Raw genomic sequence first — 22,889 nt, 5'->3', positions numbered from 1 at the left:
ATGCTGGGAAACATGTGCATGTCCAGAGAATCATAAAATTGCATTTTAAAAGTCAGTGTTATCCAATACAGTATGTGCAGAATGGAATGGTTCAGGAGCTTGGGAAACAAATGAGCTTTTGAGTGGGAAGGACCTGAAAAATGGGAGTAAATAGAAGAATATGCTGGAACTGAAGGCAGTGAGATTAGGGACAGGGACCTCAGGACAAGAGGACCAGGGCTCAGCAGCCACTGCTTTTGCCCAGGAGCCCAGCTTGGAAAGCCCCAGCCCAGGGAGCTCCCTTCCAAGATGCAGTTGCTGTGCTGCAGGGCTGCTGTCTGCGCGCAAGCGCAGCTAAATGTCCGGTTCCCTGCTGTTAAGTGGAGGGGAGGTAGACTGAGAAGCCTAGGGGAAACATTTCAAGAGAAATATGAACCGCACTGCGAAATTTTTAGAAATGGTTTAGTGTAGTGAATAGCACTCAACTAGGAGGCTTAGCTTCTGCAGCCTACTCCAAAGCAGAAGCTTTGGTACCAGTGTTAACACTTCCTATATTCGCTAGCATTATCATTATTGTCGACACCTTTTTTTATCTAGATTGCTTTTGAAATAATTATTGCAAATATGTAGATATCTACTGATGTCTCCTATTTATATTGAATAATGAGTGTTCTAAATGTCTTTTTTCCCCCAGTGATCTTAAGATACACCCGAACTCCTTAACACAGTTTCAAACCTTTTTCTTTAGCCACATAGAAATTCTCTCATGTCTTTACAAAGGCTACATTCTCTCTTGTGTCCAGCTTTTTACACATGTTATTTCCTATACTTGGAATTTTATTGCCTCCATCTTCTCTCCCTAACTCCTAACCTAAATCTTTAGGTTTTAGGTTGAATTCTATTATTTCTGGAGCATGTTTCTTCTCTCACCATCACCATCATCTCCACAAACAAAATGAGATTGTGTCTCCACGCCATGTTTGCAAGACAATCACATTTAACCATAGCTGCCCTATCATAGAACTTTTCATGTTTGTTAAAACTATTTATTCATTATGTCTCTGGACAGACTATTAGATTTGTGACAGTGGAAGACATGTCTATCTAAACATTTTATGCTAAATATTTAACATATAGGATACAGCATGTCCCGTGAGAGTAGCTAAAAACTACTTGTTGAATGAACAAATGAAAAATGAATAAATGGGTTAAATCTAAATTCCTTAATATGACTTATAAGGAGTAAAGTCTGCTTACTTATCTTGCCAATTAGGACATAGTAATCTACCTATAATTCATTCTGAATTTATTTTGGATTCTCAAAAACACCAACCTCTCCTTGATAGCAGGAATATGATATTCTCTTACCTAAAATACTCTCCTTAATTGTGTTTTTCCTAAATAAGCCCCTGTCTATTCCAGCTAATTATTTTATCCTTGCATGTAGTGGGCATCTGAAGGTTCCTTAATCTAAAAATGAAAGAAAGTTAAATCATCTTTAAAAATGTAAACAACAACAAAAAATATCACTCAGGCATTACTTTCCTATCTAATTCCACTAGGGAACAGAATCTTTAAAGAATATGTCAATGTCTGATTTTGACGAGATCCTCTTTCGTTTTTATCATTTTTCTAAATCATCCACCTCTTCTGCATCCCATACTATCAAAAATTTGAATTGCTGTTTTCTTTTATCAGTGCTTTTATTCCAACTGTAAACACTCCTCAGCCCCTCCAACAGGAACTGCTCAAAGTTTACACTTAAAGCGTCAAGTCCTGAGTAACTCTCTCTATATATTGCTTTAGCACATCTTTTTCCTACTGGGTATTGTTCAGACCCACACAAGTGCTAAAACACAAAACTTCCTCTCCCTCTGTCTCTCTTCAGATGCCTGTTGCCTTTTTAACTACAAATGGAGTTTCTCCATTTTCACTGAGTCACCTGCTCTGTGTCTTGGAGAAATGAATACACTTGCTAGTTAGTGGATTCTTCAATTCCCATGTTTTTGGGATGAAGAGAGCATTTTCTAGGCTTAAAATAACATTTGATGTCTCACACTTTTTAAATCACACCTTGGCTGCAGCCATGGTACTTAAACTATTATTATTTTGTGCCCATTATGAGTGGGTTACATTGCATATCTTATTTGCTCTGCAAGCACTCCTTTAAAAATAAGGCAAGAGGAAGGAGTAATTAGTGCTAATCATTCTGGAAAAACAATCCAAGCCACACATTGATGAAGGTCAGCTGTGACCACTGGTTATCAGAAAGATCATATATTTTCCAGCATCAAACATCTTCTTTGATTCCCATGCCCTAGTAGCCTGTATGTCCTCAGATAAATTCACCTCCTTTCTTTTGATTGGCCCTGACTCATAGTAAATCATGTTTTCCAGATTTCTTTGGATGATGTCTCATTCAAGGTGTAAGTCTTCTCTATGGCTCTAGAGAATCTAGATTTTATGAGAGCGTGTATCTGCTGTCCCAAACTGTCCAGTTTCTGGATTCTGACAAGATCAACTTCTCTTTTATTTTCACCCAAGAGATGAGAATAATAGCTTCCTGTTGTTACTACCTGGTATGCTTTCCCCTCACTCTGAGATTTTTGAGAACGTCTATCATCATATGTTGAAGATATTTTTCAAAATTAAATTCTCTCTGTTAAAACACCCAGCATAGATTTTTCCCTAACTGGACTTTAATGGGTATACCCAGAAAAATCTAAAATTTTCAACCAATGACATTTAGAATAAATTTAGAGTAAATTTTTAGAATAAAGAATATTTTACATGTGTTAAATCCTTGCTTCAAAGTAACTATAAATCATTGATAAATTTACCCAAGCCCCAGTATTACTTTGAAATTCCACTTCTGTGTTTTTTTTTTCAGTTAAAAATATGAAAAATATGTAGTTGTAGCTCATATTTTAATTGAAAGCCCATTAAAAATAGAAATTTTAAAACAAAGATGTCACAAACTTAATGGAAAGGAAAACTTGACAGTAAGCTGGAAATTCCAGGTTAAGACCATAATGCATCTTATATCAGAGAAACTGAGATACTATGTCAAGTAGAAAGTGGTTTGATGTCTGAGCAATTTTTAAATATTTTGGACTCAGCTGAGTAGCAAAAAAATCTTTTTCCCTAAAAACTTTTCTAAATATTTAAGAATCCAAATGTTTTAAAGAAAATGCTTGTATACTTCAACATTTTATGTTAAAAATGTAATCTCTTCTGCAATAACTTGAGGTCTTAAATTTCTTTTTTTTTTTTAATTTTTTTTTAATAAATTTTATTGTTATATTCCCCATACAATTGCAGCCCCCCATTCTGACCCCAATCCCTCCCTCCCACCCCTGCCCCCTAAAAGTGTCTCTGGTTCATAGTTTTTTGTTGATTTTGATTTTCACTTTCTTATAGTTATTCATTTTCTGGTCCCTTATTTAAGTTTTCTAGATTCCTGCTATGAGTGAGACCATCCGGTATTTTTCTTTTTCTTTTGGCTTATTTCGCTGAGCATGATCCTTCCAGCGCCATCCATGTTGCTGCAAATTGCATGTGTTTATCTTTTTTGAATGCTGAGTAATATTCCATGGTATATATGTACCACATCTTCTTGATCCAGTCATCTATTTTTGGGCATTTGGCTTGTTTCCAAAGCTTAGCTATTGTAAACAGTGCTGCTATAAACATAGGGGTGCAGGTGTCTTTGGAATTGAGGTTTCTGTGTCCTTTGGGTAAATACCTAGGAGTGGAATTGCTGGATCATATGGAAGCTCTATGTTTAGTAGGTCCAGAAATCTCCATACAGTTTTCCACAGTGGTTGGACCAGTTTGCACTCCCACCAACAGTGCAGAAGAGTTCCTTTTTCTCACACCCTCGCCAACATTTGTTGTTGCTAGTTTTTTTAATATGTGCCATTCTCACTGGTGTAAGATGGTATCTCATGGTAGTTTTGATTTGCATTTCCCTGATGACAAGTGATGTTGAACATTTTTTCATATGCCTGTTGGCCATTTGCATTTCTCTTCAGAGAAGTTTCTTTTAAGCTCTTCTGCCCATTTTTTGACTGGATTATTTTCTTGTTGTTGTTGAGTCTCATCATCAGCTCTTGCAGATTTTTGTGATCAGTCCTTTATCATTAGTGTTGGGTGCAAAAATGTTCTCCAGTTGGTGGGTTTCTCTTTGTTTTTGTTATTGTCTCTTTTGCTGTGCAAAAGCTCTTTAATTTGATGTAGTCCCAGCTGTTTATCTTTGCCTTCACTATCACTGCTTTGGGTGATGTGTCTGTAAAGATGTCTTTGATGTGCAAATCACGTAGTGTTCGCCTATATTTCCTTCTATATATTTATGGTTTCAGGTCTTATGTCTAGTTCTTTAATCCATTTTGAGTTGATTTTTGTGTATGGTGTGAGGTGGTGGTCAAGCTTCATTCTTTTGCATGTAGCGACCCAGTTTTTCCCAGCACCATTTATTGAACAAACTTTCTTTGCTCCAATGCATATTCTTTGCTCCTTTGTCAAAGATTAGTTGACCATAAATCTGTGGGTTTATTTCTGGATTTTCTATTCGATTCCATTGGTCTGTATGTCTGTTCTTGTTCCAATACCATGCAGTTTTGATGATTATGGCTTTGTAGTATAGTTTGAAGTCTGGGAGTCTGATGCCTCCATTCCCTTCTTTTTTTTTTCAGGAGAGCTTTGGCTATTCGGGGTTTTGGTGATTCCATATGAATTTCATCAATAATTGTTCTATTTCTTTGAAGAATGACATTGAAATTTTGATTGGAATAGCATTGAATCTGTATATTGCTTTTGGTAGGATGGCCATTTTAATAATGTTTATTCTTCCAATCCATGAGCAGGGGATGTCTCTCCATTTCTTTGTGTCTTCTTCTATTTCTTTAACAGTGTTTTATAGTTTTCTTTGTATAGGTCCTTTACCTCTTTTTTTAGATTTATTCCCAAATATTTGATTTTTTTTGTTTCAATAACAAAAGGGATGGTCTTTTTGATTTCTTCTTCTTCAGATTTATTGTTTGTGTATAGGAAGGCTACTGACTTTTGCGTGTTGATTTTGTATCCTGCCACTTTACTGAACTGATTGATGAGTTGAATTAGCTTTTCTGTGGAGTTTTTGGGGTTCTCTATGTATAATATCATATCGTCTGCAAATAGTGATAGTTTGACTTCTTCTTTTCCTATTTGGATTCCTTGGATGTCTTTCTCTTGTCTTATTGCCCTGGCTAGGACTTCCAGTATTATATTGAAAAGCAATGGTGAGAGTGGACATCCTTGTCTTGTTCCAGATCTTAATGGAATTGCTTCAGCTTTTTCACCATTGAGAATGATACTGGCTGTTGGCTTGTCATAGATGGCCTTTATGATGTTGAGGTATGTTTCCTTGTATCCCCCAGAATTTCAAGGGCTTTTCATGAATGGGTGTTGCACTTTGTCGAAAGCTTTCTCAGCATCTATTGATATTATCATATGGTTTTTATATTTCTTTTTGTTGATGTGTTGGATAACGTTGATTGATTTCGGATGTTAAACCATCCTTGTGCCCCTGGAATGAATCCAACTTGGTCGTGGTGAATTATCTTATGGATACATTGTTGGATTCTGATAGCTAAAATTTTATTGAGGATTTTTGCATCAGTGTTCATTAGGGAGATTGGCCTGTAGTTTCCTTTTTTGTGTTGTCCTTGTTCGGTTTTGGTATTAGTGTAATGTTGGCTTCATAGAACGTGTTTGGTATTGTCCCTTCCTTCTCAATTTTTTGGAAGAGTTTGTGAAGGATAGGCACTAATTCGTCTCTGAATGTTTGGTAGAATTCATTTGTAAATCCATCAGGTCCTGGGCTTTTGTTTTTGGGGAGGTTTTTTATTACCATTTCAATTTCGCTAATTGTAATTGGTCTGTTTAGGTGTTCTATTCTTCTTTATCTAGCTTTGGGTGATTGTAGAGTTGTAGGAATTTGTCCATCTCCTCTAGATTGTTAAACTTGTTTTCCATATAAACTGTTCATAGTAGTTACTGATTATTCTTTTGATTTCTGCTGTGTCCGTTGTGATTTCTCCTCTTTCATTGATGATCCTGTTTATTTGTGCTTTCTCCTTTTTTCCTTTGTGAGCCTGGCTAGGGGTTTGTCTATTTTATTTGATTTTTTCAAAAAACCAGCTTCTTGGTTTCATTGATCTTTTGGATTGTTTTTTTAGTTTCAATTTCATTTATTTCTGCTTTGGTTTTTATTATTTCTTTTCTTCTACTGGTTTTGGGGTTTTTTGTTGTTCTTTTTCTAGATCTTTGAGCTTCGAGATGAGGTTGTTTCTTTGCGTTCTTTCTTGTTTCTTGATGTGAGCTTCTATTGCTATAATATTTTCCTCTTATTACTGCTTTGCTGCATCCCATACATTTAGGATATTAGTGTCCTCCTGTCGTTCAATTCAAAAAATTTTTTAATTTCTTCTTTGATCTCCTCATTAGTCCAATGGTCTTCCAGTAGTGTGGTTTAATCTCCATGAGGTAGGAAAGTTCCTTGCCTTCTTTTTGTTTATTTCTAGTTTGATGCCTTCATGGTCAGAAAAGATGGTTTGATATGATTTCAATCTTGGTGTATCTGTTGATGTTTGTCTTGTGCCCCAGTATGTGATCGATCCTGGAGAATGATCCGTGTGCGCTTGAGAAAAATGTGTACTCCGTTTTTTGGGGTTTAGTGTTCTATAGATGTCTGTTAAGCCTAATTGCTCTAGTCCTTATTTAGAGCTTTGGTTTCTTTACTTATTTTTTGTCTTGTTGATCTATCCATTGTTGATAGTGGTGTGTTGAAGTCTCCCACTACGTATGTGTTTTCTCTGATGTCTGTTTTCAGAGAGGACAACAGTTGTCTGATATATTTTGGTGCTCCTTCGTTTGGTGAGTATATGTTAATGAGTGTTATTTCTCTTTTGAAGTATTGTCCCTTGATCATAATGTAGTGACCATTGGGTCTCTTTTTATCTTTTTGAGTTTGAAATCTGTTTTATCTGATATAAGTATAGCTGTTCCTGCTTTCTTTTTTGGTCCATTTGCTTGTAGGATTGTTTTCCATCCTTTAACTTTGAGCCTATTTTTATCTTTTGTAGCTAAATGTGTTTCCTGGAGACAGCAAAGGTTGGGTTTGTTTCTTATCCAGGCTGCCACTCTGTGTTTTTTATTGAAGAGTTAGTCCATTTACATTTAGAGTTAATATTGATATGTTAACATCTGTATTTGCCATTGTGTTTTGTCTTTCCTTTGATTTTATTTATTTATTCTTTAATAACTTTTTTTTTTTTTGGCCTTCTTTCATTGTTATTCATCCCTCTGAGGTTCTGGCTTTAGGACTCCTTGTAGTTTTTTTGGAGTGGGGGTTTAGTTGTAATGAAATTCCGGAGTTTCTGTTTGTCTGGGAAGGTCCATATTCTTTCTTCAAAGAGGAAGGAGAGCTTTGCGGGATAGAGTATTCTTGGTTGGCATCTGTTTTCTTGGAGTCTGTTGACTATGTCCCTCCACTCTCTCCTTGCCCGTAGTGTTTCTTCGGAGAAGTCTGATGTCAGCCTGATTGGTTTTCCTTTGAATGTTATCTGTTTCTTCCCTCTGCCAGCTTCATTATTTTTTCCTTGTCCTGGATTCTTGGGAGCTTTACTATTATGTGTCCTTGCTGTATTTTCCTTTCGTCGTGGAAGTTTGATGTTCTTCTTGCTTCTTGTATATCAATTTTCAGCTCCTTCTTTCACATTTGGGAAGTTCTCTTCAATTATCTCTTTGAATATTTTCTCTGTTCCTACATCTCTCTCCTCTCCTTCTGGTATTCCTATAACTCTTATATTTCCTTTCCTCCTCATGGAGTCAGATAGTTCCCGAAGTCTTTCTTCGTTCTTTTTCCTTCGTACTTCTCTTTCCTTTTCTGTTTTGGTTCTTTTTATTTCTGTGTCTCAAGATTACTTATTCGTTCTTCCATTTCATCTATTCTGCTTTCATTGCTTTTCCCAGAATTCTTTAGTTCTTCCATTAATTCTTTGATCTCCTGCATTTCTTTTACTTCCCTCTTTAGGGACTCAATTTCTTTCTTCTGACCATTGTTTTCCCTCTCTAGGACTCAATTGCATTCTTCTGATCGTTGATTATTTTTCCCTTATCATTGTTTTCCTTTATGACTTCTGTCAGTTTTTTAATCACGCAAATTTTAAATTCTCTTTCTGGAAGGCTCAGAAATTCTTCCAAGTTATTGTCTTTGCAATCTGGGGGCTGGCTTTCTTTTTGTGGTGTGCTTTTCTCTGGAGAGTTGCTAGGTTGCGTGTGGTTCTTCTCCTCCCTACTGTCTGTTTTTCTAATTTGCCGTATGCGTTGGGACACTGTGTTGTTGGGACTGGCCGGCATCTTGGGTGGGCTTCTCTGTTCCCTCTGGTTCTTCCAGGAGTCATCTGTCAGTTTCAAGCAGCCGGGCGGTCCGGGGCTGTGTGCTGGCTTGGTCTCCTCCTGGGGGGCGGGGGCTCTCTTTAATGGCGCCTGGAGCTCACCTCCGCAAGCGGATCCTGCAAGGTTCGCCTCAGCTCCCGTTCACGGGGTGTGGTGGCTGCAATAGTTCCTTTTCCACTCACAGTCCCGCTTGCTGTGTCCGTTTTTCTTGTTGGCCGTTTTGGTTTGTTGTTTCCTTCCTCTCTGCCGGTCGGAGAGTGCTGCCTCTGTGGGCGGGGGAGGGGAGCAGGGTTCTGCGCTTCCCTCCCTTCTAGTCCTCTTTTATGGCCACTTTCTTCTTCGGGCAGTTTGCTGGAGTCGTCTGTTTATCTTCCGTGTCCAGTTCTCACTGGGACCTGCCGCTTTTCCTCCCTATTCACTTTTTTTAATGGGAGATCTTACTCGCAGCGTCTCCTCGCCGCCATGTTGCTTCCGCCCCCGTCTTAAATTTCTTAACAATCTTTAAAGCATCATCATTTCAGTGGAAGTAACATTTTCTAGCATGAAAATCATAAAGAAAAAATGAAAACTTGCTTCTAATCCAAGAGACACAAAATACTAAAATTACCCAAATACCATTCCTCAAACTTCAATAAAGCATTCCTTATTTAAGCCTACATTATATACACTCAAAAGTCATCAAAGGTGGACGTATCTTGAATTCCTTGTAAGACTATTATTGGGAATCCCTCCAATACTGTCCTAGCAAAGCTAATGCCAGCGACTCACAATACTCTTAAGTGCTGGATGTTATTAATTCATGTATTCTCACTCACTCTCAACCTTCCCAGAATGAGTCACATCCCAAGGTGCATCTCGGGCTGCATGGCTAAATGAGCACATACTCTTTGGAGACTTGCCCTCTGAAAATCCTTCACTACACCTCTGAGAGCAAAGGGATTACTAAGGATAGAACTGAAGAAGTTATGAGGCCATGAAGACAAATTGGAAGTAAAAATGCCCCTGGTGCCCTATTCTCTGTTCTCCAGTTTCCTCTAACATAGAATAGCCCACACGGGTGGGGTACAAACTATCATTCCAGAAGGAGTTACCGCTCTCCTGCTTCTCCCCATTCTGGGAAACAGGTTTTTGTTAGCACTTGCCCGCTGATTCTACCAACTTCATAAATCGACCTTGAAAACTATCAAGTGTTGCTTTTAATTCTAAGAAGTTTAGATGAGAATTTGGAAACTCCTTGAGTATTAAATTTTTGTTGAGAAGACCTTAAGCTTCAGTTGTACAGTTTTATATTTCAACATCTGTATAGTTGACATCGTGATCCGTTACCATGCAGTTCACTCCCCTTACCCATTTACCCAGACCTCTAAGCCCCTTCCCCTCTCATGGCTTCCAATCTGTTCTCTTTGTTTTGGTGTTCTTTTCTTTTGTGTGTCTATTTGCTTTGCTTCTTTTTCTTCCACATATGAGTTAAAGTATGGATTATTTGTCTTTCTCCTGGTGACTTATTTCACTTGGCATAATCCCCTCAAAGTCCAATACATGTTGTTGGAATTATAAGATGAGAATTACCAAACTCTGAATATGGTTTACCAAATAATAGAGATCTACATGGTATAGAAATTCCCTTTATTACATCCCAGAAAAATAATGACCCAGGCTTGTGCTTGGTCCCTCGAATGAGATGGCACTCACAAACTGTCAAGGGAGGTCACTTCATTGCTAGACAGTGCTAATATTTGAAAGCACTTTCTTAGGCTGAACTAAATTCTTTGTTTAACTTTTAATAGCTACTATGTAGAGAGTCATAGTAATGTGTCACGGACTGTTACATAATACAACATTTCTACAGAACCTCACAAAAGCCCTACAAGGTAAACATTATTCTGCTTACTAGTTGAAGAAAATAAAGCTCATAACATTTAATTTACCTGCCTAAGATCAAAGCAAAGCTAGCTTTTACACCCACTGTGGCTTTCCCTAATACGCCATACTACTTTCAACTCAAAGTTAAATTCTTAGAAATCAAAGTATTAACTACTAAATAAAATGCCATCTGTTAAAGGGTTATTATACCTTTGGGATTTACGTATGCTCCTCTACCAACATCTGAAACAGCTGCTTTTATACAACAGAACAATGATTTATTTTTTCCTCCCAGTTTATCTTGTTGAAGAGATAGACATGTGCATGGATATTAAAACCTGTCTGTGTGCAAAGATACATAATATGAATGGAATCACCCTGAGTCCCATTTAAAAACAGCAGAGGTTGAGTGCTGGGCTGCAAGGCTGCCCACAGCCTCCGCAGCGCCGGTTCGTTCCCTGACCTCCAGCGAGGGTCCCAACAACAACAACAAAAAAAAATGTGCTTGTACCTACATGCACAACAAGAATCAGAATCAGGAAGGCCTGGTTTTTCACCCTATATAAATGATTAAGGTGTCCTCACTCACTTTTCATGGAAGAGAGTCAGACTAAACGCCAAGGTAGGTGGCAAAGGTGAGTGAGGAAAGATGGAGGGAGTCAAGGTGAAAGTGGGGAAGACAATACTGCAAATGTGAGGCTTTCATGTAGCAGCACTATTGTTAAGTGAGTAAACAGCCCCCTAAAAGTCACTAGGTCTGGGATAAAATGCAAGGCTGAATAAGACCGGATCCTTACTGCTGGAGTCATGTTGTAGCATTAATTAATGGCATTAATTTCTGTTGACTACAGAGTGCCCCTCAGCAGAGTGGTTAGACCTAAAAGGACTGGATTAGAAACCTGGTTCTGTTGATAATGTGGGAGCCATCTTTTTCTCCATGAGAGAATACTGCTGACTCTCCTCAGCCAGCAGACTGTGGTTCCTATGCTAGATCTTTCTTGTTAGCTTATTCTATACGTGGTTAGTAAGTATGAATGGAGTTTAGGAAGACCACCAGCTGGGTAGTTTCCAAATTATATGGCTGTCAGTTTATTATCATCATTATAAATATCATAAAATGTATTACAATCCTTCTCATCTTCAAACACATATACCTTCCAGAAGTTCAACATTGACTAAAAAACCCCACAACAATGTCGAGGTCAAAGACAATATCTTGATGTCAAGGTTATAGTCTCTCTTTGTCTGGGATTCAAGAGCTTTCCAGGATGTGAAACCTCTTTGTTAAAACTAAGATAATCTCCAGCAAAACTGAATACTTGGTCAACTTAGCCAGGCCATATCTTAATTCAACAGCAAACCCAGTTCTTTCTGTGTGCCCTAATCCACACATCCCACTCAATGGGTTTATGAAGGAGGATCAGGGAACCATTCAGGTACACTCAAAAAAAACCAACCACTCAAATAAAGGGGAAATGGAAGAGGAGAGTTATATCAAGGCAGGGGACACCCGAGAAGGACCGTTTATTGCCAGCACCTTCCCACATACAGAAGAGTGAATCCTGTCAAAGTAACTGATTGAGGCAGTGACGTTCCCTTCACTTCAATGTACAGCAGCAATACATTTGACAGAGCAGCAGCCTTCTCTTCCAAAAGGAAAATAATAATAATAAATTACCAAAATGTTAAGCACATATATCATTTTAGTGCACAATTTTGTGTCCAGAGAACACTGCAAAGGCAAATGAAATAACTGTCAAAAACGAATATATACATATTCATTCCTTCAGTGAAATGTCTGTGGAGGGTCTACTATACACAAGTCTCTGTGGGGGCTCTGGGTATTCACAGAGTTGCGAAGGACCCAGTTCTTTTCTGTTAGGCATCTTATTTAAATCCTCCACTGTGTTCATAATATTTGCTTCCTAGTTTGGGGCTATTCTACCCCATACAGACTTGTTCTCGAGGGCTTGGTCCAGGCACAGAAACATTCAGTAATTCAATTGCCTCATTTACCATTGCTCCCTTAAGAAGAAACCACAGCCAACGAATTTGTAATGCGTTCAGCTTACATTTTCTTCTTTGGGAACTTATTTCTGTCTACCAACATAGCTTAGGCATCAGGTAGCATGGATATATTAAAGACAAATGAAGGTAGAAACCCCAACAGGAGGAGAATTATTGTTTTAGCCATTACCTACCACTTCTTGTATTGAATCAGTACAGAAACCATTTTCCCCCTCCTAATTCATTATCATTATCTTAGCTCTAAAGTCTTATGGTTTTATTCTGCACCTGGAGTAACAACCACCCTCTCAGAAGCAGACAGAGAAACACAAGAGGGCTGAACCCCACTGATCAGAACAACACATTTCTATTGTTACCTGCCGTCACCCTCTTTCCAGCTAAACTCGGACACCACTCCATTGTTTTAGTTGATGATGCCTGACAGGGGTGATGACTGATTCAAGTGACAGACAGGGTTTCAATAGAGAGAGAAGCCTATTTAAGCTCAGGCCTGTCTGCTCCAGTAAATCTCTGGTTTTATCAGCTGGGTGCAACTGGCTCATTTCGCCTAGATCGGCGGCAGTCCATCTCCTCTCAGCCCCTTGCAGGGCCAGCCTTCAGGTGCCTCTGCACACCAAGTCTGATATGAGTCAAACCTGGTGTGAACAAGGATTAACCCATATGATTGCGTGAGACTCCCTTGAAGTGCATTCCAGGCAGAGACCAGAGAAACTATAAACTCCATTAAACAAGGTAAACTTTCCTGAGTTGCTCTGCAGCAAGCATCTCATTTGCATTCCTTCAGCAGTTTGAATAAACATAACCATTGACCTGGGCAGCTCTCACTGAGAGAGCCTGGAGCCCTCGCAGTGCAGGAAAGAATATTTCCATGTTGTCCTGGCAAAACTGGACAGCCTGTCAGAAACATGAAAACGGCTTTTGAAATCTGCATGTCTGGGTGAAGGCATAAAATATTCATACCTCAGATTAAAATATTTTATTGAATTAATATTGATTTATGATTAATTTTTAAATAGATTCATATTTCATGAGGCACTCACAATGAACCTACCAATTGGGCCTCAGTGAGTGAAAGCAATTACACAAATCGTTAAGGAAGCAACCAAGAAAGCAACTCTCGATGCCTGAAGAGAGACAAAAAGATTGTGAAAATCCAATTTTATGATAAAATAAACAGGGTCTATGTAGTGACAAAAAAAAAAAATACCTTGTAGCCCTGCTCGCTTTGATACAGCCTTTTCTTTTTAATGTATGCCAGTGGGGCATCCTTCTGACAGGGTATTTTTTTTTTTTTTAAAGATATCTATGTTTGGCCTCACATTTGAAAACTTCACTGGGGTGATTTTTTTTCCAATCTGCAATTAATTTTCCCCTTCCAAGAGGAAACTGTAATAATAGCAGCTACCGACCGAAAAGTGAAGCTTCGTTAAGAGTTCCCTGTCCAATATTGGGTAAAGCCTCTCAGAAAAGTGCTGAGAGCTGAAAACAAAAGACATTGATTGCTGCGTCCAATTAGCATTGTCAGACACAAAGCAATGGCGGGTAAGATGAGGGTTTTCAAGTACTTTCCAATATGTTCTCCTTCCATCTGAATCCAGAAAATTAACCCCCTCCCCTTAGCAATCCTATTATACTTTCCATAATCATACCTGTATCTGTGGAAGAACACTTTCACTGTGATGTCATTAAGTTCCTTATTGGTAGAAAAATGTTTTCTAATGTAGACAAGATATTTTTACAACCTAAGCAACAGACCCAGTTCATCTTTATTCATCTTTCTGTTCTTTTTATATCTCATTCATGTTTTCATCTAATTCAACCATTTGAAAGTGGGCCACCCCTGCTCAGTTTATTATAGTCAATTCTGTCTTGTGCAAAAAGCCACTATGTAAAGTTGCGGGACAAAATAAGGATTATTCTCCACTTTGTCATGAAGTGTTTTAATGTGAACAAGAAGATTTTAAAAGGCATGGGCAATCTGCAGGAGCTGCTAGACTGAGTTAGAATAGCCACATGGGGCTAAGATAATGCCCAGGGTCTCCTAATTAGATAAAGCCATTGTTTAGATTCAGACAATACCTGTTTACAGTTCAATAAACAACTTGTCACAGTTGCTTGCTCAAAGCAGACCTAGATGTCAATGCAAACAGTTAGTACAGAGGTAGTGAAATAAATTGGTCTCCTGAGTAAATAAATTGAGCAGCATTGTGAAACTGCCTCATCAGTACTGAAGAAGATAATCATTTATAAAGGTTTAAAATGGCGTTTCATAAGTATTGACATTTAGAGAAATGTCTTTCGTGTCTAAATGACTACCCCCACCTTTTCCTATTTCACCAGTCACTAAAAAAGAAAAATAATAATAAAACAAAAGGAGGGAGTAAAATATTTTTTCTGGGGTCATTCCATCAAACTTTTATCATGCTTTAATAAACATTTAATAAATGTTAAAAAGATACCTGGTATAGAATGTGGATGATGGATAGATATGGCACCTGCCTTCAAGGATTTTCCATTCCATCATCATAGAATGGAACCAGACAGAAAGATAAGACCATGGACAGGTCATTTGACCAAACACCCAGGTTTGGCTGTATTGTTTCTTGTCGATGCATGACTAAGTGATGAAAAGAAAATCAATAAAATAACAGGACTGAAGCATTAGCCTAAAAACGGTAGACAAGGGTATGAAGCAAGGGAGGTGGCAAGGAAAAATGAAGTGAAACCCCATCTGTTGACTTCTTTTGTGGGGATAAACACTGCACATAGCAGCATTCCCTTTCTAAAAATCTTTGAAAGAAAGTGTCTGCATTGGGAGATATAACTCAATAAATGAATGCAAAGATTTTGCAGCAAATTGCTGTATACACAAACAGAGAAATCACAGAGACCCTGTCAGAGCCCCATATACATGTAAACACCAGGAAGCAGATTGGCAAATTGCAATTCTTTAAATGCTGTAAGGAAAGAAGACATTAACTTTTACTCAACGCCATCTTTAAACCCTTGCTATAATAGACCACGTGCACCAGCCCATTATAGGAGCGGAGGAAGAGTAATTCAAAGGCATTCAGTCAACAATACCCTGGGTGGAGGCGGGACAGGGGTGAGAGGGAGACAGCTGTAGTCCTATATATTTAATGAATATCACAAGTCTTGTTCCCACGATATTTTTCATTCTCTCCTTCCTGATCTTTATGCATCAATCCACAGAGCCTACATCAAAGAGCTCTTGCCATAAAAATGGTAAAAGGCACATCCCTAATTAGACTAACTTAACCATCACAAAACTTACTTTCTAAGAATCCAATTTTCCTGCCCATTATTTAAAGCATACTGGATTCTGCCTCTGTAAATAACATTTATTCCCTTTTAACACCAAGTTTTTAAAACTAGCGCTTGGAGTCTACAGCAACAGACTCCTTTTGCTTCTAACCAAAAAAAAAAAAAAAAAAGAAAACCAAATAAACAAACTTGAGTGCAGTCAACACTATTATAAACCCCAATGATCCTTTCTTGAGATGAATATTTAACATCTGCCCTTGTAACTCATGGTCCCTATTTTCCTGGCTCTGTACAATCACACCTGCATTTTCAAACGGAGTTCGCAAACTGACTGCAAGAGTTCTTTCACCAGCATTTATGTTGTGGTCACAGGCCTGAGAGCACATAATGCCAGGATTACTGCTGACCTGCCCTCCGTGGAAATCTGAGCTCAGTGGTGTCTTTATAAAATGTTAGCTTTCAAGGCTACTCTAGACAAAATTGGCAGTGGATGTAGTTTTTCACCTCTATTCCCAGCTTCCATGTTCTGAGACAAAATCTCATTTACTCCATACTTCTCCAAAGGGCCCAGCGCTCTTAGTCTCCTCCCCTTTAGTAACCTTTTCTGGGAAAGGCTTAGCAATGCAGAGAAAAGGGAAGGAACTGGGATGAGAAAACCTAGGTTCAAGGGCCATCTCTTCATGACTGTGTAACCTTGTTCAAGCTATTTAACTTCCTCCACTCCCATTCCTCATGTGTAAAATGAGGATAATAAAATCATTTACTTCCCAGTTACAAGAGTGTTTTGGTTACAAAATACCTAGATTGAAGTGCTTTGAAACTTAAAGAGCCAAATAGGTGCTATTTCCATGAATGATTTAACTGAACATCTACTGTGTTTGGTGCTAGATATGGTAATGAATAAGATGAGGTTTCTGTCCTTGGAGACACAGTCTAATAGAGGATGTCATGGAAAAAATAATATTTATAGCATTAGATTAGAACCATAATGGAGGTATTAATCAAATGTTATGGGGCTTCAAATATAGAAGCAATTCATTATTTTGGAAGCAAGTCATGGAAATTTTGTTATTATTAAATTATATATAACGGGGGCCTCCCTGGTGGCGCAGCGGTTGAGCGCTGGGTTGCGAAGCTGCCCGCAGTCTCTGCAGCGCCGGTTCAATCCCCGGCTGCTCCCCGGCCACCGGAGGAGGGTCCCACATGGCACGCAGACCTCTCCTGCCGCCCGCTGCTCCCCTCAGCAGTGTACTTCGGTCCTTCTGCCTGCTCTGCTGCCCGCTCTGGCTCTGGTGAATTCTCTCACCATCCCGTGCTTCTGACTGTGCCCATGCTTGTATAAATAAATAAATAAATCTTTTTTTTTTTTTTTTTCAAAAAAAAGTATATATAATGGGCAAAATGTTAAGCCCAACAGGTTAGCTTGGGAGTGTACATTTTAAATGCAGTCAATATGAAGCTCAGTGAATAAAGTTTTAATCCTAGCATTTAATGGAAGTGAGAAAGGACCATCCACTACATGAGGACCGAGTCAGCTTCTGTCCACTGCCTCATAGTCACATAGCAATGATCACTTCAATTAAGGCAGACTCACCCTGCTTTTCACCATGAAATTGAATGGTTAAAGCAATCTTAAGTCATTTCAAACCATTCCCTTCCTTTAACCCCATGTTTTGGACATCAATTCAAACACACAAACTGAAAAAAAATCCACATCAGTTAATGAATCTGTTCCTGGTTTAGATGTTGGGAAGCCCTTCAGAGAAGCACTTGAGTGGACTCTTCCAGAGATCACCATTGTATGCTGGCGATCCCCAAACTTGTCTCACCTACAAACACCTTCTGAATGAGTTTATCAATGTCTCTGATATTAATCACTCTTTATGGTGAATGCTACTTAGGGACCTCTAGCCAGATCACTCAGTCAACTCCCAAACCATACTCATCCCAAGACTGAGAATCTGTTCTGTGAATCTTATTGCGGTAGTAGTCACCACTACTTATTCTTTCACTCAAGAAATCAATCAAGCAATCAAGCAAGAAATCTTTCTTTACTTCCCCTTTATCTCAAGTCTTTGAGTTCCATTGACTAAGCCCTATCAATCCCATGTCATCATCAATTTTATTTTTAAATTTTTTTTAAATTTATTTTTGCATAGAAGAACTGGGGTATAGGCCAGAGGTGCAGAGAGTGGGAGGATTCACCAGAGACAGACTGGGGAGAACAGGTGGATCTACTGAAATACACTGCTGAGGGGAGCAGCGGGTGAGACAGGAGTGGTCTGCTGCACCATGTGGGTAGTAGCTCCCTGGCTGGGGATCAAACTCAGGCCGCAGTGGCTAGCAATAGCTTGATAGCGCTGACTTTAACCCCTGCGCCACCAGGGAGGCCCTCTCATCATGCTCATATCTATACCTTCCTCTCTTTCCTCTTCTAATTGCCAGAATTCAGCTTTATTCACCCCTTATCTCAATTTGGAAATAGCCACCTATTAGCCTATCTCTAGTCTCATATCCTATAATTCATTCTCCATATGCTTCCAAAGTGATAGTAATCTTTACAAGCCAGAGGGATCAATTATAAAATTGTTTCAGAATTCTTAAAATAACATAGAAGACCCTAAATGATCAATCTTAGTAGTTGTCATAATCTCAATATTCTTATAACCCTCCGATTCTCCCTGTGGTTTTATAACTCCCAGCCTTTGATCGTGCCGAATTTCTTAGCCTGAAAAGTCCCCAATCTCCAGTCCTAACAAACACCTAACTCATATTCCAAGACTCATTCCATACACTAGTTTCTGTAGGAATTCTTTATCTTACCAGACCTCTCATATAGAATTGGCCACCCCTTCTCTATGCCCTCCCCTGTAGCTTACCCAGATATTTAAAAACAAGCCTTCCTTTTAGAGAATAAGGTACCCAATGATACACAAATTTCATATTCCCAGAACCTAGCACTGTATCTGGCATATCTTTGGCACTCAATCAATGTTCAGAATGAAATATGCAACTCTTTCCAGGAAAAAGAGTTTTGTCTATCACAAATACCAAGAAAAGTTCTTGGCATATAGTAAGCACTCAACAAATATTTGATAAATGAATGAATAAATGAATCCTCTCCTACTTCGCCAGTGAATCAGTGATCTGATCATGCAATCCTTCTCCATATATTTTTTCTTTAACATAACAATGCCCACAGTATTAAGATAGTTTGTATATTATGCCATTATCAAATGCTGACACAAATAGGAAATGGTCTTAGTGGTTAATTGTTTCATTACTAAAATCTCCTTAGGGGCTTCTTAGTGTCAGCCTTCTCAAATATAACCAGAAGGACTCAAAACTAAATGCTGCTTTGTTTTTTATACTCAACTGCTGAACAAGTAAACCAAGACAGCGAAAATTCTACTAACCCAGGGAGAAAACATCACACAAAATCTATTTCTGGTATGTTTAAATCTCAGAGATTTACATAAAAATTCAGGATTCAACTTATGAATGTGCAGAATAGGCATACTTTCTAGAGGTGAGATGAAATGTCAAATATTTCCTACTGCTGGTATACTGGTATACTGAGATTTCTATTAGAAAATGATAACCTGGGCTTTTCAATCTTTAAGAGAATCTTTTTAAAATGCAGATATTCCTGAGTAAAAGCAGGGTTGATATCTAGCCTATATGCATGATCAATAAGACCAGCCTGTCACTTTATGGCTGGCAAGAGTTTTGATTATTCAGGGCTAGTACATTACCAGATGTTAAATATATAGCCTATTACCGCCACCAAGAAGGAACTCCATTCTGAGTCTCACTTCCATAGATTTAGAACTGAAAGTGTTCTATAGATCATCTAGTCTTACTATATTATATTTCGGAGATTCATTTTCTTTTTTTTTCAAGCATATATTTACACATTCACTTAACCAGTATTTGCTGAAGGCCTACTATGTGACAAGCTCTCTTCCAGGAACTCGGGACTCAGGAATGCACAAAACAACAAAGATGCAAGTACTCACAGGCCTTACATTATGTTAAACAAGGGCAGACAATCAAAAATACATTAGTCAATTTTTTTTTTCACTTGGCTGCTTCGGTTTGTCAAATGGAGATGACTGCTATAAAAATAAATAAATAGGGCCTCCCTGGTGGTGCAAGGGGTTAAGCACCACACTATGAAGCAATCCGCAGCCTCTGCAGCACGAGTTCGATCCCTGGCCAGCCAGGGAGCAACCCACATGGTGAGGCAGACCTCTCCTTTCTCACTCGCTGCTCCCCTCAGCAGTGTGTTTCAGTCAGTCTGCCTGTTCTGTTCCCCGCTCTGTCTCTGGTGAATCCTCTCACCCTCTCATCCGCCCTCCCCCCACCCCCTGCATCTCTGACCTGTACCCCAGCTCTTGTATGCATAACTAAATAAATCTTTAAAAATTAAAATAAAATAAATAAAATGAGTCCTTAGGGAACTAAAAAAATGTTCTCTAAAAAAATTATAAATAAATAAATAAATAAATAAGTAAATAAATAAATAAATAAATAAACAAATAAAACAGAGAGGCAGGATATAACATGCCAGGCAGGAAGTCAAGGTGGCTTCAATTTTAAATTCAATGATCAGGGAAGTCCCCACTGAGAAGGTGATATTTTAGATAAGACCAGGAGAGGAAAAAGCAAACAATACTAATACCTGATGAAGTGGGGTACCCATAGGAAGAGGGAAAAATGACTCAAAAGATCATGAGGGGGAAATTTGTGTGATTTATTCAAAGAACAAAACAAGACAGAAAGATAACAGCATGTGTAGTGTGGAGGGAAGTTAAGGGGGACAACCAGAAGATAGAGTTCCAAGGATTAGTGAGGACCAACCAGCACAGAGTCCTTGGGGGTCCTTTTGAAAGACGTAGTGTTTTGCTGTGAGTGACATGGGAGCCATGGGAGGGCTTGAGCAGAAGAGTGACATGATCTGACTTATTCCTAAAGGATCATGAAGCTGTGGTGTTGAGAAGAGCCTGAGGTGGGGCAAGGATTGAAGCAGATAAATCCTGCGGAAGGTTGTTGCACAGATCAAGGTGAGAGATGACAGAGGGACTACTAGAGTGGTAGTGGCCATGGATGAGAAGCAGTGGACAGATTCCATTATATTTAGATAGAAGAACTGATATGATCCGCTAACAGATTAATTACAAGGAACAAGACAAAGAACTATGTTTTTTGGCCTGAGTAACCAGGAACTTAGTGTTTTCATCAACTGAAGTGGAAAGATTAAGAAAGTGAAAGTTGATGGGGTTCTAATGATCAGGAACTTAGTTTGGGTATTTTAAGTGAAGTACCTATGAAATACTCAGTTAGAGGAGTTGACAAGGCAGTCCAATAAGGAGATGGATATACAGAGAAGTTGTGAATTACATCAGTTCATCCAACCACAAAGGCACCATCAAATGGGACATGAAATAGTTGCTGGGAAGGAAGAGAGAGGGCATCCCTAAAAAGAAAGGTAAAGCAGAGAAAAAACTGCTCTGTCTTCCTCATTCTGGCCAGTAAGTAGGCAGCCAGACCAGACGAAAGCTCACAAGCCAGAACAGGAATTGGAAATGTTATCCAATTGCTAGCTTCTGATATTAACTTTCCATTTAAATTCTTGAGCATGTTTACAAATTTATTTTAGCTTTAAACATTCCTTAAAGCGTGTGCAAGGAGAATATAAAGAGAGAATGGGCATGTACTAAGATAGCACAAAACTATTTGAACTGCTCTGAGTGCAGATACTCCCCAGATACCAAATCTCAAAGCAACCAAGAGTTCCTAATTGCATCTTCCAGAGTTTAGATTAAGAACAAAATCAAAGAAGAACAAAGAAGCTACGATTAAAAGGGTTCTTGGCAAAGGGTGTGGGAGTAATTTGCCCATTTGAGGCTCCTTCAAAGAATATCTGGGAATCCCAAGTTCTAGACTACTCATGTGATAATAATACTCTTTTGCAGAGATCTAAAGAGTGCTGAATTCACAACTTTCTCCAGAACTACATGCCTTCAGTTCACTTGAATCTCTAAACTGGAGCAAGCCATGTAGAATAACTATAAACTGGGGCATATTCACCAAATATGTCAAGAGAATATGATAGAGGGTAAGAGAGAATAGGTCATCAGCTATGGTCTGATGGAGACTTTCAGAGATCCAACCTTGTACAGTAGCCAGTCCCATATAGCCAACTTGTCATTTTGGGTCTGAGATAGATAATGATCTAAAGTGATTTCAACTTTTCAAGTCTTCATCTCATTAAAATCCATCCATCCCATATTTTCTGTCTTTACTACTTTCAAAATGCAGAGTATTGTATGCATACTGGGCTCTAGTCACTTACTGGACAGAAGTAATGCAGAGATCAGGATCAGGTCTGATGGCCTTCATAGTTCAACATGAAGAATTAAGGATGATTTGAGAGAGAGTTCCTGCAAGAAAAATAAACCAATGTCAGGCTGTGCCAATTAGTCACCTATTGTCTCTCAGTGCCAATGCAACCCATGCATACTGTGCTCCTTGACACTATATTTTCAATATTCCCTTTCCAGATGGATTCATGTTAGTTTTTGTCAGTAAAAGAGACTTGTGTGAAATTGAAAGACAGGAGGAGGGAAGACTGAACTCTCCTTCTATTTACAGCTTCTATAAGTTTTATTACAGCAGCAGAAAACAACTACCACACCCAAAATGCTATACCCCTCATAGGCAAAATCATCAGCTGATGTGCCCTTCAGTGAGAGTAATAGCACACTGTGCACTCTTGAGAAAGAGTAGCCTCAGATCATCCTTTCCTCAGAGAGATGAACACCAATCAAGTGTAGCCTCCTTGCAAACCCATGCAACAACCAGTTGGTATCTGTCATTCCAAGTCAAAGCTCTGGCCACCCAGGCCAGTCCTGTGACCTACTGCACAAATTTTTTGTTCCTACAACCCCAGAAATAGTAGCTGTTTACTATAAGTACTAGTATCAGCCCACCTTGGCATTTCTTTTCTGCTCTTTCAATCTCCCAATATCAGTAAATGATATTCATATCATTTTTCTCTCCAAAAAGTGGACCACATTTTGTGGGTTGTTCTTAGTGACTTGCATCATATGAGTAGAATATAACAGAAATGATGGTATGTGTCTAGGTCATAAAAGGGATAGTAGATTCCTGCTGCTCTCACTCTTAGATCATGTTCTCTGGGGGTAGCCAACTGTTATGTCATGAGGACACTCAAACAGCCCTGAGGGAGCCCATTTGGGAAGAAACTGAGGTCTTTTGCCAAATGCCAG

The 22,889-nt window shown here is 38.8% G+C and overlaps 1 long non-coding RNA gene across 1 annotated transcript in view; it reads left to right on the top strand.

Moving 5' to 3' along the window:
* The window catches only part of LOC129145186 (uncharacterized), a 42,133-nt gene extending 21,474 nt beyond the window's left edge, over positions 1-20,659 (top strand). Inside the window, exon 3 of the long non-coding RNA XR_008550378.1 lies at positions 20,572-20,659. This is a non-coding gene — a long non-coding RNA (uncharacterized LOC129145186). The remainder of the gene's footprint in view (positions 1-20,571) is intronic.
* Positions 20,660-22,889: the final 2,230 nt, after the last annotated feature.

This window comes from Talpa occidentalis, unplaced genomic scaffold (genome assembly GCF_014898055.3).
Source record: "Talpa occidentalis isolate TD23 unplaced genomic scaffold, MPIMG_talOcc4v2.1 talOcc4.9, whole genome shotgun sequence".
In the NCBI taxonomy this organism is placed as follows: Eukaryota; Metazoa; Chordata; class Mammalia; order Eulipotyphla; family Talpidae; genus Talpa; species Talpa occidentalis.
The sequence above is the reverse complement of the archived record's forward strand: the minus strand, read 5'-3'. Positions and strand labels throughout refer to the sequence as shown.